General features: G+C 35.4%; 3 long non-coding RNA genes and 1 other non-coding gene across 4 annotated transcripts; 2 read left to right on the forward strand and 2 right to left on the reverse strand.

Annotated features, from left to right (window-relative positions):
* Positions 1 to 2262: 2262 nt before the first annotated feature.
* LOC130988832 (uncharacterized) lies at positions 2263 to 5652 on the forward strand. The gene is made up of 2 exons (XR_009090213.1): positions 2263 to 2715; positions 5391 to 5652. It is a non-coding gene; the product is annotated as an uncharacterized LOC130988832 (long non-coding RNA).
* A 1018-nt stretch (positions 5653 to 6670) lies between these two features.
* LOC130988826 (uncharacterized) lies at positions 6671 to 7643 on the forward strand. The gene is made up of 2 exons (XR_009090207.1): positions 6671 to 7032; positions 7361 to 7643. It is a non-coding gene; the product is annotated as an uncharacterized LOC130988826 (long non-coding RNA).
* Positions 7644 to 9624: 1981 nt separating this feature from the next.
* LOC130988828 (uncharacterized) lies at positions 9625 to 12449 on the reverse strand. The gene is made up of 3 exons (XR_009090209.1): positions 12283 to 12449; positions 10448 to 10523; positions 9625 to 9848 (listed from the first exon to the last, which is right to left on the reverse strand). It is a non-coding gene; the product is annotated as an uncharacterized LOC130988828 (long non-coding RNA).
* Positions 12450 to 14056: 1607 nt separating this feature from the next.
* Positions 14057 to 14174, reverse strand: LOC130991088 (U5 spliceosomal RNA). Its single transcript, XR_009091051.1, has one exon. It is a non-coding gene; the product is annotated as a U5 spliceosomal RNA (small nuclear RNA).
* Positions 14175 to 17703: the final 3529 nt, after the last annotated feature.

Raw genomic sequence — 17703 nt, forward strand, 5'->3', positions numbered from 1 at the left:
AAGCGTTGTGGCAACGGTACCTAACTTGAGGAAGACGATCGTAGAAGCACAAAGAAAAGACGGGAAGATGGAAAAACTACGGGAAACAGTAAGGAAAGGAGGCGTCAAGAATTATCAAGAAGCATCAGATAATGCTATCCTCTTTGAGGGAAGGATATGCATCCCCCACGATGATGAGCTTAAGGATAAAATCATGAGTGAGGCTCACGATACCCTTATACTGCCCACCCAGGGAGTACTAAGATGTATCAGGACCTAAAGAAACACTTTTAGTGGGAAGGCATGAAGAGAGACATAGCGTCATTTGTGGAGAAATGCCTGGCATGCCAACAGGTGAAGGCCTTACACCAAAGGCCATATGGAAAACTACAATCGTTGGAAATTCCAGAATGGAAGTGGGAGCACATCGCAATGGATTTTGTGACCAGTTTGCCCAAAACAAAGAGAGGAAACACTGTCATTTGGGTAATAGTGGATCGACTCACAAAATGTGCTCATTTTATACCAATACCGATCACACACGGGTCAGACAAGCTAGCTCAGTTGTATGTTCGAGAGATTGTACGCTTACACGGTGTACCCGTGTCAATCACATCAGATCGACACTCGAAGTTCACATCTAGATTTTGGATGAGCTTACAGAAGGAGTTAGGCACGAGGCTAAATTTCAGCACCGCCTTCCACCCGCAGACAGATGGGCAGTCTGAAAGGACAATTCAGACCCTTGAAGATATGTTGAGAACAGTGGTGTTAGACAGAGGTGGAAGTTGGGAAGCAGTGCTGCCGTTGATTGAATTTGCCTATAATAACAGTTACCAGGCAACTATCGATATGGCACCATATGAGGCATTATATGGAAGAAAATGTAGATCACCGCTTTATTGGGATGAAGTGGGTGAGAGAAAAGTTTTAGGACCAGACATGGTCAATGAGATGGTTGAGATAGTCCGCCAGATCAGAGGGCGAATAAAAGAGGCACAAGATAGACAGAAATCTTACGCTGATGCACGTCGAACTGAGTTATGTTTTGAAATAGGAGACAAGGTCTTCCTAAAGGTATCTCCTACCAAGGGGATAACTAGGTTTGGTGTCAAGGGAAAACTTAGGCCCCGATTCGTAGGACCTTATGAGATTTTGGAGAGAATAGGCCCAGTAGCCTATAGGTTGGCGTTACCGCCAAGCTTTGGAAACGTTCACAATGTTTTCCACGTATCACAACTCAGGAAATACGTTTTCGATCCAAAGCACATAATCCACCAAGAAGAGATGATCCTTTGTCCAGACTTGAGCTATGAAGAAAGACCAGAGGCCATTCTAGATCGAAAAGTACAACAACTCAGGAATAAGGCAATCACATCAGTGAAAGTCTTATGGAGACACCACGGACAAGAGGAAGCCACGTGGGAGCTTGAAGACAAAATGAAGGAGAAATACCCCGAACTGTTTTAGAAGAAATATGCAAATTTCGGGACGAAATTTTTGTTAAGTTTACGAAATTTTTTGTTAAGTTTACAAAATTATTTTTGTCGACGTAACGTGTATTATCAATATTTTATTATACAAATAATAAGTTTACAAAATGATCTTGTTTTGCACCATAATTAAAAAAGAAATGATGAAATTCGATAATTTTATAAATATTGTTGCTAATTAATTTGTTTTTATTTTACAAATTAACCATGTTGATTCCATTTGAAAAGTTGTTGTTGATTCGTCTAAGTTAGTGGGCAGCTAGAAGTTGTTGTCGACTTTTTTGAAATTTTATCATTCTTGATTTGTAATTCATTTGTTCTTGATTAAGATTCTTCACCAATTCTTAAACTGCAATTGTTATTTATTAGCTCTTCACAAAATCTCTTGTGCACCTGCGTGTACGGTATCGTACCAGACCTGAATCTTGATTCGGATCTAATCCAACTGGACTATCCTACCCGAATGTCAAATGTTAGTGTCGTTTCGATATGATGTTAGTGTCATTTGTAAAACAAAATAGTATTAGTGTAGTGACCCGCTCTTTTATATATTTTAAATCTAGTAATGAGTGTTTATTTTTGTTCATCAGTGAATGAAAACGGTTTTTATCCTAATATGAATTCAGCTTATGATCCTGAATTTATATTGTTAAAGCAGTAAATGATATTATTTCAGAGTTATAACTGACTTAGCAAAGTCACGTTATTTATTTAAGCAAGATGAAATTAGATTTTATCTTTATTCAAGTCGTGATTTATTTCTGACTCGTGAGTTAATTAAATCTGCGGATTTAATTTAAATATTAGAACAACAAACGAATTAAATCTACGGATTTAATTTAGATTCATTTTATAATTTATCGATTTAAGCGAGAAATCACATGTCGAAATACGAGATTTATTTAAATAAACAGTATCAAGCATATACGAGCACACGATCCATCTTACAGTTACAGAATCACCGAGACAGAGAAAATACATCAATAATTCTCCTCTACATTTTTTTTCCTTTCTTTTTCTTCTCTTTTTCTTTCCATTAATTTTGTTCCCCACTCCATTTTACCACTAAATCTACTTTTTGACTTTCACCACCATTTTCCCCACCACTTTCACCACCAACTCAATTATGCAACAACACATATTGTTCCAGCCATCAAGTCTTTTCTTCCCTCACCAAAACGTGTAGAAGAAGTTGAGAAAGGGAGAGAGAGTTTCCTCCAACTCCAAATTGTAACTTGAAGAGGTATATACTAAGCTTCTTTATTTTGAATTCAGTTGCATATCATCCAAACGGTTCCCAAAACTTCTCAAATTAATTGTGTATCATCTTTCATACATTTTCTATATTTTGGTAAAATTTCAGAATATTTAGAGCTCGCATGATTTATTTATGAATTTGTAAACATCACTGCCCATCTGGAATACATTTTTGGTAAACAATCTTTGGGAGATCATAAGTAAAGTTTCAATCGGTGAAAACCTTTGAAACTTGAATATGTCACTCTAGACTCCCGTATCTTTCTTTTGACATCGGCCTCACCATTTTTGAGTAAGGGAAACAACCGGTATAAATTCTTGAAATCTAGTTCTTATTCCATGTACCATCCAGTAGATTTTACAAACCTACGACTTTGAGGTGGAAAAGGCCGACTTAAATATTTGATTCTCAAGCCTATCTTTCTACTAAATATTCACTGACATGTTGGGAACTTACTTGTTCAGTTTTAGAATTTTTGGTGAAGCTTAAAGTGGTTTTTCCGATTTATGTTCTGAATCTGCCAAACTTGAACTCTTTTTGTACACTGAACTTTAGATAGTCATATCTTCTAAACCATGAAGGTTCTTAGAGTAAATCCAACTGGAGAGTGTTATGATCTCTCCCTAGTTTCCAGATTGACCTTTGGGGTTCCCAGTGGAGTTTTGTAAAGGGAGATATGAATTTTTAAAGAAAGCCCACTGACTTGGTTGTAATCTGGAAATATGAAATTTACAGATTTTTGCTTGTTAAATACCCATCTTTGAGAGGGCATATCTTGCTCGTTTGAATTGTTTTTCATTCGATTCAAATTGGAGAATGATCCTTGAAATGTCTAGTTTCCAGAATGTCTTTTGGAGCCTCATTTGGAGATCCGAGGTAGATTTGGTGTCTGTTGTAAAACAACCCCTTAAGAGCTCAAGTTGTTGAATTATTTTCTATGTATCAAAGTTTATTTTAAAGGATGTTTCGTGAAAGATTTAGTATATGTGCGTAACAAGTTTGGGACTATTTATTTTAAATGAGGTCCGTTCTTTATTTAAATTAGGATGGACTTTTAATGAATATTTTTGGGATTAAACTATTATTTCTTGATTTATATAAATTATTTTTAAGGACTTATAAATATGAATTTCGTAGGCCTACTGACCTACTGTGATCGACGGTTTGTCGATGTCTAACAGCTTTGAAAATTTTATAGAAAGTCCCTACATGAGTCTTGAGTACCCTGGTAAAATTTCAAGCCATTCCAACTTCGTATGATACTTCTTTAAAATGCAAAACCTAAACTGCACATTACTACTGAGAATTTCAGAGAACAGAGAAAAGAGTCATTTATTTCAGTAGCTTCCTGGGTGATCTAGCTTTCCAAATTTTTATGGTATTAACCTTATTGTGTTATTTAGATATCCACCAAAGTTGAGCCCAGTTTGACAACGTTTACTATTTTTCAAAAATACAAGTTTTCGATTGTTCAAAACTGCCGAACATGGTAGATCGTGGTAAAAACGTCATATCTCTCAAACCACTTGGAGTTTTCGACTCTATTTTTTTTTTATATGAAACTAGACTCGAAGATCTTTCTTTCGGTATGAGTCTTGAGTCCAGGAGATGTCGGAGTCAGAACAGATTAAATTTTGAAGTTGAGTCAGTGTAAAAGCAGAGCATGTTTTGATGATGTTTGATTGTGATTCTTATGTGCCTTATGTTGAGCCTTTTTATTTTATTTTATTTTTTTTTAATTTTATAACATTACTTGTTCTTATTTATTAAGCCCGATTAATTATGAGATTATAAAGCGAATAAGTTGAAGTATTTATTTTCTATTGACTACGAGGAACGGGGTTTATTTAATTGACGGATTAGAACACCCGATGAGAACGGATTGATTATGATAATCTATCCGACCTCATGTGACGAGCCTTATTTAAATTATTTTATTTCGACAATTAGGATTTATAATAGAATTTCCCAGATTATTATCTCAGAATAATAATTATCGGAATATGAGTCATGCATAGTTAAATTACGCATTCTCATTAATTGAGGATTTTATTCGAGCAGTATCTTATTTATATTCTCGTAATAAAGGTCAAACACGAGATTAATAATCAGTCAAGGAGCTATTGTACCACAGAAAATTTCTATCAGGTGGGCATTACTTTCATATATATCAAATGAGTTTAAATGTTACGTTCAAACAAGTTATTTCATGATAAAATCTTTGAGTTAAAGTTATTTCAAGTATTGTCTTGCCATAAAATGTTTAAATTTTAGTATGATATCTATCTGCTTTGGCTTTGCCAATGATGCAATCGAATTCGGGTCCTGAGCAGTTGATAGCTATCCTGCCAGGGCTAGTGTACACCAGTGACCGTGAGTCATCTAGCGGGTTGGCCGGTCAAGTGACCGTGAGAGGTGGCCACCTCTCCGGCACAAAGTTCCAGATATGATAGATTACAAGAGAACTTAGTCTGCAGACGAACTTTAAGAATCACAAATGAATTTAGTAAGCTTGGGCCTTTTAGCGAAAAACTCCCTTGCTGTACTGTTTATGATGGCATGACAATTTACAGTTTTGAAGCATGTATTTTTATAATTAGGCATACGTGTCCACTGAGTACTTTTGTACTCAAGCCCTGCATATATTTCTAAATGTGCAGGTTGAGCAGCTGCCGATGGTGATGAAGTGACGAGCGGGATTCTTTTGTCTTATTATGTATTAATGAACTCTAGGGTTACATGTCTTCATACATGTAATCAGAACCTTATTCCGCTGCGTACTCAGAAGTTTTATGTTATTTTGGATAAGTCGGAGTTATCCGAACTTGTTAGTTATTTGAGTCTATACGACAAAAACTCTGTTATATTATAGATATCCATGTTGTTAACAATGATGAAATACGATCCTTTCTTGTTTGATTATTCCCCTTTCTACCCCGCTTCTAATCTCCCTCCATTAGCCACGATTTCCCGGCTTAATTATCCTTAATTAGGACTCGGTCGTGACAATTAGTGTTATTTTCAAAATAGTGTCATTTGTAAAACAAAATAGTGTTAGTGTTATTCCAAGATCGTATGAGTGTTAGTGTCATTTCATAAAAAAAATGGGTTAGGATAATTCAACTGAGCCAGGATTCGGGTCGAGTACAAACACCCGGGTTTAAAGGAGACCACCTCTTAGCTCTTTTAGATTTTTTGAACTTGTGGTTATTAAATTATCTTTTGTTTAATATACAACACTAGCGTTCCGCCAACAAAAATAATATTGTACTATGTGATATCATGGATATCTTACTTTCCTTCATGGCCCTGTGATATTGTACTTTCTGATTTGAATTAATAATATTGTGTTTCTTCCCGCTCAAAAAAAAAAGTATACTACAACACTAGCGTTCCGCCAACAAAAATTGTTATCCATTATATTTTTATTACAACTTAATTTAATAGTTCGGGCATATGATTGATATTATCATAATTTTAGTATATTTTATAGACTATACAAATAGTTTACGACTTCAATATATTTATCCTTTTCAAATTAATATGAAAGAACGGTAGATATATTTGGAAGAAATTAATGGAGTAACCTTATGAATTATATATGATCATAAGAAACATTCCTTCACATATATGTAAAACTGAAGCAGGGTGGTATAGAAAGAGGTTTCCTAATATATTGCCCATATAATTTATTAAAACTTGTTTTGAGCTAACATTTGATAAGATATCAACTTGGCTGCTCGAAGCTCAATAAGTGGTGATTAAATTAAAACTAGTATACAAACACTACATGAGTTTGAGTTAGGTTTAGTTCAAGTAGTATTACTTTAATTAATTTGTTCAAACTTGACTATATTAAGTTATAACCAAACAAAATGAAGAGCATGCAATTATTGAATCTTAATGATATTTTAAACAAATTTTAAACTTAATGATCACTGGCTCCATTTGACTCGTCGACAAATTAACTCACAGACATGTGTATAATATAAATACATAGTGTGTGTATATATAAATGATGTTCATAGCAGCAAACTAGTAGGATCTCTTGTTACTTGCCTCAACACCATTTCACAATGTTCTTCAATTAGTATTTTGGAATATTTGAGCTCTAAATAAGCTCTTGCATTCGACACAACGACGTCGGATAACCGGCGGAAAAACTTATCCAGGCATGGGTATGGAGTATAACTTTAGTTATTTGTAGCTGCATTGCCATGGCTACACTCCATATCCAGTCCTGGCTAAGTTTCTTCTGCTGCTGCTGCTTCTTTTTTCGTATATGTCCAATCTCAAACTTAGGTAAATAACTGCTCCATACTTTCATATAATATAATATGTGTGAAGTTGAATTTAAAGAGAATTGATAATGATTTTCCATTTCCTCATGATGCGTCTTACCACTGAGGCTAGCTTGTGATACAATGCATTATTTTATCTCTAAACTCTAAACTAATCCAACAGCAATGCAATGGTTGGGCCTCATCTTTACCCAACTCTAAACTCTAGCTAATACATGTTCTTGAACTGAATTAAGTGACGTTGCACTACAATTGTTGATTTCCAATTCCTATATATTCTACTAGACTTGAATATATGTTTAAGAAATTCCTCTTCTTAATTATGTAAGGATTGGATTGAAAACCATATCTTTGGAGTATTTACTTTTGAGGATTGATTAGCCTAGAAATATAAGGTTAAAAGCACCTCCAAAGGCAGCGGTAGAATAGCAGCTGCCGCTATTTGAGCAGTGGAATCATCTCCAGCAGCGCACTTCACGCTACTGTAAAATAAAGGGACTGAACACTCGTGCTTCATGTATTCATTCTGCTACTTCTTTTTTTCTTCTTTTTTTATTGTATTTGTTTTTTCTTTTATGTTTAGAAATATGTGCTTATTTTTATTTGATTTAATTTGTGCAATTTATTTTATTAGTTTTTATAATTTATTTATATTTTTAAACAACATAAATAAAATTTAAAAATACAATAACATAAATTACAATATAAAGCACAATAACATAAAATTACAACAATATAAAAATACAATAATATTAAACTAATGATATAATAAACTATAGTTAGATTCAAGGTCACTTAACAATGCAATATAAAGCACAATAACGTAAAATTACAACAATATAAAAATACAATAATATTAAACTAATGATATAATAAACTATAGTTAGATTCAAGATCACTTAACAATGCAAGAACTAGCTAGATCATTTTCAAGAATTTCTTGGACGCTATAATAATAATAAAAAAAAAAATCAAAGATAAAGCATCTCATTTTGCGCTTCGTGACGCATTAGTCAATCACATGTGAGAGTGATGAGGAGTAAGGATCTCATCAGCGCAGGACCTACGAACATATATAAGCCTATATGATTAAACTAACAGCGCAGGACTATAATGATCACAAGGCGATAAGCTAAAGCGTGGAAGCCACAGAGATAACACGTCTGCGCAGTCTCAAAGGCAAGTGACCAAGCCATGCTGAGGAGTCGCCTGCGCTGTCTCGAAGGCAAGTGACCAAGCCGTGCCAAGGAGTCGCCTACGCTGACCTTGAAGATAAGTAGTCAAGTTGTGTCAAAGAATCGTCTGCGCAGAACTGTCACACAACATCATCGTCAACAAAGAACTTATCCAAGGATCGAAGGAAAGACAACATCACATCACGGGCTCCAAACACAAGTGAGGAGAACCAAGAGAGACGACACTTGTGCAGGCGAGATGATACCAGCATGCGTTGTCCTAAGGAGCACGTAACATCTGTAAAGCTGCAAAGTTAGTTATCAGAGAATATGCTTCAAATGACCCTTGTTCGTATCGCAGCATGTAGAGTACGTGAATTGTAGTAGAAAATCGGATGCACCATTTGCCCTTGTAATCTCCTATAAATACCCACTGTAATCTTCTTCAGAAGTTAAGTTGAAAGAAATCATATAAAAGTGTTGTAACGTTTTGAGTCTGCAAGTTTTCTACAAGTTTCCTCCGACAACACAGGTGATCTACGACGCCTTTATCAACGTTTAGTTAGGTGTTGGTGTAAGGCTTCACCAGGGGGAATTTTCTAATTTAGAAAATTAGTTGCTATTATCATTTAATTTATGCTTTGTCAAATTACGTAATGTTTAATTCTAAGAAAAAGTATTATAATGTTAGTTTTTATGTTATTGAAATAAATTAATCGTTCTGCAATATTGGAATTTATATTTTTTATCAAAAATATTTATATTTAATTATAGTTATAATTAATATGGTTGATCAGAAATATAATTATATTTATAAATATGCATGATATATAATAATTTGATTGATAAAATAATTTAATAATAGAAAGCATAAAAATGAAATATTACATTATAGATTGAAATATAGAGTTGATTGTTAGAGATGAAAATGAAATACTCTACAATAGAGTGAAGTACACTCTTGTAGAGTTATCCTTTGGAGATGCTCTAGCTAATTCCTTATTTACTACTTCATCCGTCCATAAAAAGTATGAAACTTTTGTCATTTTTTATGTCAATAAAAAATATGACACTTTCTTTTTTAGAACATGGCTCCGCATCCTTTTTTTTATCTTTTATCCTTACAAATACTCTTTATTTATCAAAACAATCATTCCAAAATGCAATCGTAATCACTTATTTCATACATGATGTCATCCTTTTGGTCGACGGAAGGAGTAAGAAAGATTGAAACTATGAGATATTTCCAGGCCCTTGATAATTTCTTTCACTTGAGCTAATTTGTTTGATTCAAATCTGTCACGACCGGCCCTAATTAAGGATAATTAAGCCGGGGAAACCGTGACTAATGGAGGGAGATTAGAAGCGGGGTAGAAAGGGTATAATCAAACAAGGAAGGATCACATTTCATCATTTAACAAAAGAAATATTTATAATATAACAGAGGTTTAATCGTATAAACTCAAATAACTAGTAAGTTCAGATATCTCTGACTCAGCCAAAATAACATAAAACTTCTGAGTACGCAGCGGAATAAGGTTCTGATTACATGTATGAAGACATGTAACCCTAGAGTTCATTAATACATAATAAGGTAGAAGAATCTCGCTCGTCACTTAATCACCATCGGTAGCTGCTCAACCTGCACATTTAGAAATATATGCAGGGCTTGAGTACAAAAGTACTCAGTGGGCACGTATGCCTAAGTATAAAAATACATGCTTCAAAACTGTAAATTGTCATGCCATAATAAACAGTACAGCAAGGGAGTTTTTCGCTAAAAGGCCCAAGCTTACTAAATTCATTTGTGATTCTTAAAGTTCGACTGCAGTCTAAGTTCTCTTGTAATCTATCCTATCTGGAACTTTGTGCCGGAGAGGTGGCCACCTCTCACGGTCACTTGACCGGCCAACCCGCTAGATGACTCACGGTCACTGGTGTACACTAGCCCTGGCAGGATAGCTATCAACTGCTCAGGACCCGAATTCGATTACATAACTGGCAAAGCCACATCAGATAGATATCATACTAAAATTTAAACATTTATGACAAGACAACAATTGAAATAATTTTCAGTTCAATGATTTGTAACGAAATAACTTGTTCAAAGGTAGCATTAAACTCGTTTGATAGATATATAAAACTGAAATTAACAGTTAAATCATCTCATGCATTCATTCGTATAAGAGGCCTACGACACGCAGGGGATCTCTATATACGTATAGTAAAAGTAATGCCCACCTGAATAGGCAAAGCCTGTCGTTTAACCTTATCTCTGAATCGGAATAGCAGTGCTAATCCTTCTGATGCTCAAAGCCTACAAGAAATCTATTCTCAATAGGTCTCCTTGAATCTAATCTTAAGTCACGGTGAGTTGCTTAATATTCTATGATTCACTTAGCCGGGTTTTCAAAATTTAATGAATAAATAATTGAAAACATTTCTCTTGAGTTAAGAACACCAACAATATTCTTACTCATATTTCTTTAATAATTGGAATTATAATTAAAACCAATTAAATACTTTTATTGCAAGTAAAAATGCAATTTCATGTCATGCTTAACATATAATAAGTAATTTACTTAAAATATGCACATAATAATAATTTAATATTATTATGAAAACTAGTCTTTGAAATAAATTAATTAAACTAATTAATAGTTCAATTAATTAAAATAGGAAACCATTTAAATAGATGAAATAGGATCCATGCTTAAATAAATAATAGCCCATATAAATTTAAAAGATGAGGCCCAACTCAATAAAATAGGAATGGCCCAAACTGAATAAAATAAATCGAGCCCAGCTAAATAAAATTAAAATCGGCCCAGGCTTTTAAAAATCGCAGCCCAAATCTATTTAAAAATCGGCCCATCACTCATAAAAATCGGCCCAAATACTCGGCCCAAATCATTGAAATAAATCGGCCCAACTCATTGAAATAAATCGGCCCAAATGATAGCCCATCACCCAAACCCAACTTTCAAGCCCAACAACCAAAACCTACATCTATTCTTCCTCAAACTCACGCCGCTCCATCACTCTTCTTCACGAAAAACACACGCACACACTCACACAAAAGCTGAATCTCTCTCTCTCTCTCTCTCACGGTTCACGCCAACCCGCCGCCGCAGCCTTCCTCCGGCGAAGAGCCGGCGACTGGACCTCTCCCTCTCCCTCGTTTTCCCTCTACCTGCACAACACGACAGTCGCAGCATCTGGAACCAACCACCGTCTCTGTCTCCCTCTCGGATTCAGGCTCGCCGAGCCCTTGCTCAACTCTGGCCGACGGCAGCAGCTTCATGCCGCCACCATCGCCGCCGAAGCTTGCCGTAGCAACAGCGGCAGCCGCTGACGACGCTCGGCTCTCCCCTCTCTCATCTCCCTCATCGCACCAACACCCACAGACGCCATCCCTCATACTCTCTCTATTCTCCGGCGACGCAACAACAACAGCTGCCGCCGACCGGTGACTCCGACTCTCTCTGAATCGACGAGAAACAGGAGCATCAAGCCACCGCCGCCGTCGCCAATCCTCCCTCTTCCGTCCTCCCTCGATTCTCAACCCCAGCTCTCTCAACTCCCCCTGTTCTAGGTTCGGCAGTCGCGGTCAGTGGCTCCACGCCACCACCGTCAGCACACCTCTCTTCCATCGCCCTCTCTGCCTTTCTCTCTTCGGCTGGTAACAGCCGCCCTCCGTGGTGCTCGCCGGAGGAGCAGCAGCGACAAGCCGCGCCACCCTCGGCGTCGCAGCCACCACGCCACCGTCGACAGCAGCAGCAGATGAGGCGGGCTGCCACCGGCGCCCTTCCCTTTCGCTCAAGACCGAAGATTTAAAACAGGGCTTCAAGACTAAATCCTTTCTTTTCATTTTATTAAAGAAAAACATGTTTCATATGTAGTATATAAACACAGATGGTATGCACATGTATATGAATGCTTTGTTCAAAAGTCTTCATTCAATTTATAAGTGAGAGTAAGTGACGTGCATACACAAAAACATGAATTGTTGTCTGCTGTACATTAGAGGTTTGAGTACTGGAGGAAATCACTGAAACTGAATTTGGGGTGCTAACCGTGCATGGAGGTAAAATGGGCAGAGTGATTTGTAGATGAAGTCTTTAGAGCTTTCAGCTGAGTTTGTGAAGTCCGTGTGGTATAGCTGAACTTCTGTGGGTGTAGCTCCGCACTTAGTTCCTTGGTATGTAGGAGAAATGGTGAGTGGAAGGGAAAGGGGGCAAGGTATCGTGTGAGTGGGGAGAGTGGAAAGGGTGAGTGGAAGTGAAAAGTGTGAGTGGGTGGGAGTGAAAAGTGTGAGTGGGGAGAGTGGAAAATGTGAGTGAAAGTGAAATAAAAATATAATAAAAAGTCTTCCGGTTTGTACTATGAAAACTGTAATAATCGTTCAGTGTTCGTTTAAACAAATAGCTCGTGTAGATGCTAAATGTTAAATTAAATAAATATGCAATGCATATTAATTCAATAACTAAATTTACAAATGTTTTTGTACATTATTTTTGTTGGAATTAAAAAAATAAATTCATTTTCTTTATATCCGGCGTGAAACATCTTACTTCTAAGTTCGAAAATAAATTCTAAATTTAGCTCGAGGAAACGGGGTATTACAAAATCATATTGAAAGAGTGAGATTATAGAAATCCTAGTTTTAATGATAAAAAAAACTTAATTATACTCTCTTCCTTCCTAAAAATTGTGGTATTGTTACTATATCGGTATGTCCCTGAAAATTGTGGTATTTCCTAATTGGAAAATGACCCCACAAATTTCCCCTCTCATTATTTACAAAAAAAATGTGGGAGCCAATCTTCACTCGAAACGTAACTATCACATTTTTTCTTAAAACATGTGCTATTTCTATTGAACTACAATTTTTAGGGATGGAGGGAGTATATTTTACTAATCATGCAAAGTAAATGTCTCTTGCCTTCGTTTAACTCTAGTCCAATCGCATAGTTCTTCAACTTTAATTATTGAATTAGTATGAGGCCATTTTTTATGCGTTAATTATTTGACTAGACCTGTTAGCCATAAGTTTAGCTAGAATTTTAATTGGTAGAAAAATCATATTTAATCGATAGTTCAACAATTATCACGCTAAACTTCATGTAAAATCAAATTAATTACCTCGTCGAACTTTAAAATTAATATGAAAAATCATAATTACATGAAAGTTCAATAACTAATGGGCAAAAACTAACCCAAAATTAACTACATTTTGGTTCATTCTCCCCTTAAAACGGAAAATCTGGTTAAATTTAAATATTCTAAAATTTTGTAACAATATGTAAAAACCTTCAATCTTATACCAACATATGTGATGGTAGTGTCTAAACTCCTCTCCACTTAGAGTTTAATTAATTTGGCCAAATTTTCTTCTTGGGTGAAAATGACAAACTGTAAGTCATGTTATTAGTTTTAAAAATTAAAGTTAATGATAAAAGGCTAATTATGGATAAATTTCATTGTTTTAGAAGCAGTTAAAGGGTTTATACTTTATAGTACCCACTGAAAAAGGTTCATAGTAGTTTCCAGTTTGACAACCCATTTTTTCCGTTGCAGACCAAAATAATTAGTATGAACACATCTCAAAACAAAGAGTAATAAAAAAATGCTAGGTCATTCTTAACCCTTAGCTCGTGCTAACAGTTCAAATTTTAACAAATTGATACAAAAAAAAAAAAAAAACCAATAAAATAAAATAAACATAAAAATTGAATTGGAATTGGTAGGGCAAAAACATAAAAATTCTATTTCGCATTTTGTAAAAATTATTAATACAAATAAACAACAAAAGAGAAGAGAGAGATAAAAATTAAACTGGAATTTGTTGGGGTGTCGTATAGACAGCCCTCCAAAAAGAAGCGTATGCCGCTTAAATAGCGACGAGCACACGGTATTCTTTAGTAAAAGGCGAAAGAATAGTTCGCTATGTGCTCAACGCGCGGCTGCTTGAATTTCACATCTTTCCGCTTCTTGTTTTATACTCTATCTTACACGCTGTACATCTTCTTAATCTCCGATGTGGGACTCAGTCCTCTTTATTCTTTCAACTTTAAAGTGTTCTACTCGTTACGTGTTTAGTAAAACGAGGTTTTGATAAAATTTTACTCCCGTTTTTTCTTTAGATGAACTTTCCCTTCCTACACGTTATGAAATGCACTTTTTAGTCTTTGAAAACTAGATATATTCCATTACAATATTTTTAAAAACTATCCTTATTAGACGACCATGTTAAGAACACTCTTCGTATAGATACTAAAAAAGATGAATATCATTCTCTATTTTAATCTTTAATGCCTTCTTCTTTTATCCTAATAATAAAACTTATCAATTTTATCTCAATCTTTTCAATATGTGTCAATTATATCATCAATATGATTATAGCACTTTTTCAAAGAAAACCCACGATTTCCACTATTCGCCATATTTTCAAATTTTATCATCGAATATCCAGCGGCAAAACAACTGAATCGAAAAGTTGAACATAGAAACAAACACCCGATAATTCTAATTGGAAATGCGGGTGTCTATATTTTCAATTTTATAGAAAGTTATGTTTTTATAATTTTGTTTCTGAAAATCTATTATTTTATTTATTATTTTTTTTATATATATATATATATATATAGAGAGAGAGAGAGAGAGAGAAAATACTTATATAGAAGCTACATTAATCACTCAGTCTACCTATATATAAACAACAACAAAATATGAAAATATTTATTTAAGTATAAAAAAATGCATATAGTTACATGAGAAACTATATATACATTCCGAGACGGATCTATGTTACCAGCTATTGGGGCACGTGCCCCCACAATTTTTTCATTTACTTTTTACTATATATATGGTCGCATTTAATGAAGACCATTCCCTTAGATAAAGAATAAAGACCAAATCAAGGCTATTCATCTCACTCTAATCAACGGTTCATATAATTTTCTGATTTGATTTTTCATGTAATTAAATATTGGTTAATTACATTTATTTAATTCGAAAAGGGCAAATATGTCCACTCAAATCCACTGAAATCTGGGATCACGTTGAACAAATCCCGGAAATTCCTCTCTTCCCATTCTGGGACCTGATCCGTCAATGAACATAATAGGTGAACATTAGATTAATGTTCATTTGTTTTCCTACGAACATATCGACGAACATTAGTATGTTCATTAGTATTTTCTACGAACACTACAGATTTGCAGATCCGGCGGCGGCGCGGCGGTTGCCACCACAAGCGTCCACGTGACCGCCCTGGACGGCCTGGTGAACGTGAACTCCCTCTTCACCGCCGCCGTCTTCGTCGGCCGCTCCTTGGCGACGCCGACGTCGACAGATTGGGGAGATTGGGGAGGGAAGGGAGAATGGAGGGGACAGCGACAGTCTCGAACTCGGAGGGAACGGCGGATGAGACAGAGGAGGAGATGGAGGCGAGGAGCAGCAGCAGCAGCAGGAGGAGATCCCGGTGGCTTCGCCGGAGAAGAACAGTGTGGGAGAGAGAGAGCGTGAGTTGGGAGAGAAAGAGAGAGAATGAGTTGGGAGAAGAAAATACGAAATAACAAACCTAACCTTTATTATATAAAATAAATGAAATAAAATCATAATTAAAGGTTAAATTATCACCCTTAGATTAAGCAAGATCAACGCACATGATTTCGTCTTTATTCTTTATCTAAGGGAGTGGTCTCCATTGAACTCTCCCCTATATATATAGGAAGAGGTTCAAGAAAGAACCACTAAATAAAAGAACGGAGAACCATTTTCAGTCATTCGATCATCAAGATCTATGGTGGATGCATCATCTTGTTGGATGAATGCAGATCCTGGGTTCGAATCCTGAAATAAGCAAAAAAAAAATATTTTTTTGAGTGCGTTAATTTTAACAGCGAATGCATTAATTTTTACAGTGGATGCATTAGATTTGATGGTTCTCACGTTCTCACAAATAATGTAGTTATCTCTAGAACCACACCCTATATATATATAATTAAAGTATTTAATAGTAAATAATTATTCCCAATTAATATAATACTTGGTTTGAAATGGTATTTTTTGCAATGAATACAAAAAAGAATCGTCTATGCAGTCGGATGAGAGATAAATGGATAATTGATAGATTGATTATATATATTGAGAAATAGATTTTTGATGGTCGATCATGCAAATATTTCAATCAATGAAAACTTGTAAACTGTAATTCTAATAAACTTAAATTATATGTAGTATAATTTTTTTTAATGTATTTTATATTAATAGTATGCTTAGATTTTGGGGCCCCATAATAAAATATTTCTGGATCCATCCTTGTAGTTGTAGACATCCTATATTGAAGAATGAGTTTCAAACTACAAATTAATACTCATAGTTCACGAAAGAACTTTCCTATTTTTATTTTCTGAAATGTCCTCAAAATAACTTGCTACCTATTTTTTGACTATACTCCACCACTTGTAATACTTCATTTACTCTTATTTTTCACCTTTTTTCACTCTCAATACTAATTAAAACACATTTTTAACACTACTAATATACTAAAAAAAAAATTATCCACTCTCAATACACTCGACAATATTTTCTTAAAATATGTATCACATCCTCCTAGGAAATTCTTTCATTGACGAAAGAAGTATATGTTTTTTTTTTTTGCAGCGGTGCATAACAATCATTATATAAAATAAAGGGTTAAATGAATGTAATATCACCAACTTTAATCGAAATCCATATCTAACACGAACTTAAAAAAAAATTATACACTAACTTTAGTTTGTGTTCAATTTTTGCACTGATTTCTGTTTTCTCCAAACTCAATCCTATGTGTCATTGACGTGGCTTGTCAGTATAAGCTTTTGTATTTTTTGGCTGACGAGCAAAACGATTGTTTTGTTACAAGCTTTCTCTCTCACACATTTGATTCTTTCCCTACTGCAGCCTCCCCACTTCATTTCTCACCACAACCATTATCTCATTCTCTCATTCCTATCCCTCTCTTCCCACCTCTGTCATATGCCGCTCCCGCTCGTCGCCGCCTCCTCAAACATTGTGTCGCCTTGACCCTCACCTGTCCCTCTCGCCGCCATCAGCCACTACTGCCTCCACCCTTTGCAAAACCCCCTTCTTAGTTTCGTCCGCCTTCTCAAACCCTGCGTCGGCTCCACCCTCTGAAGAACCCCCTTCCTAGTTTGGAAAATCTTTTTTTTGAAGGATCCTAGTTTGGAAAATCAACATTTCATTTTTTATTTTTTGTGGGTTTTAGTACCAGTTTTAATTTCAAGGAGAAGGGGTTTAAAATCTTGTGGGTTTTGTGGTTCTAAAATCTTCTGCAATCTTCGTCGGGCTCATAGCAACGACGCGACGATTTTGATTTGATTTTTGTCGGGCTTGTAGCAATTTCGTCGGGCTCGTAGGACTCCACCCTACACCAGATTTGAATTTTTGCTTCGTGGATTTTGGGATCTAGTGAGGTTTTTTATTTGCTA

This window comes from Salvia miltiorrhiza, chromosome 6 (assembly GCF_028751815.1).
Source record: "Salvia miltiorrhiza cultivar Shanhuang (shh) chromosome 6, IMPLAD_Smil_shh, whole genome shotgun sequence".
Taxonomy (NCBI): Eukaryota; Viridiplantae; Streptophyta; class Magnoliopsida; order Lamiales; family Lamiaceae; genus Salvia; species Salvia miltiorrhiza.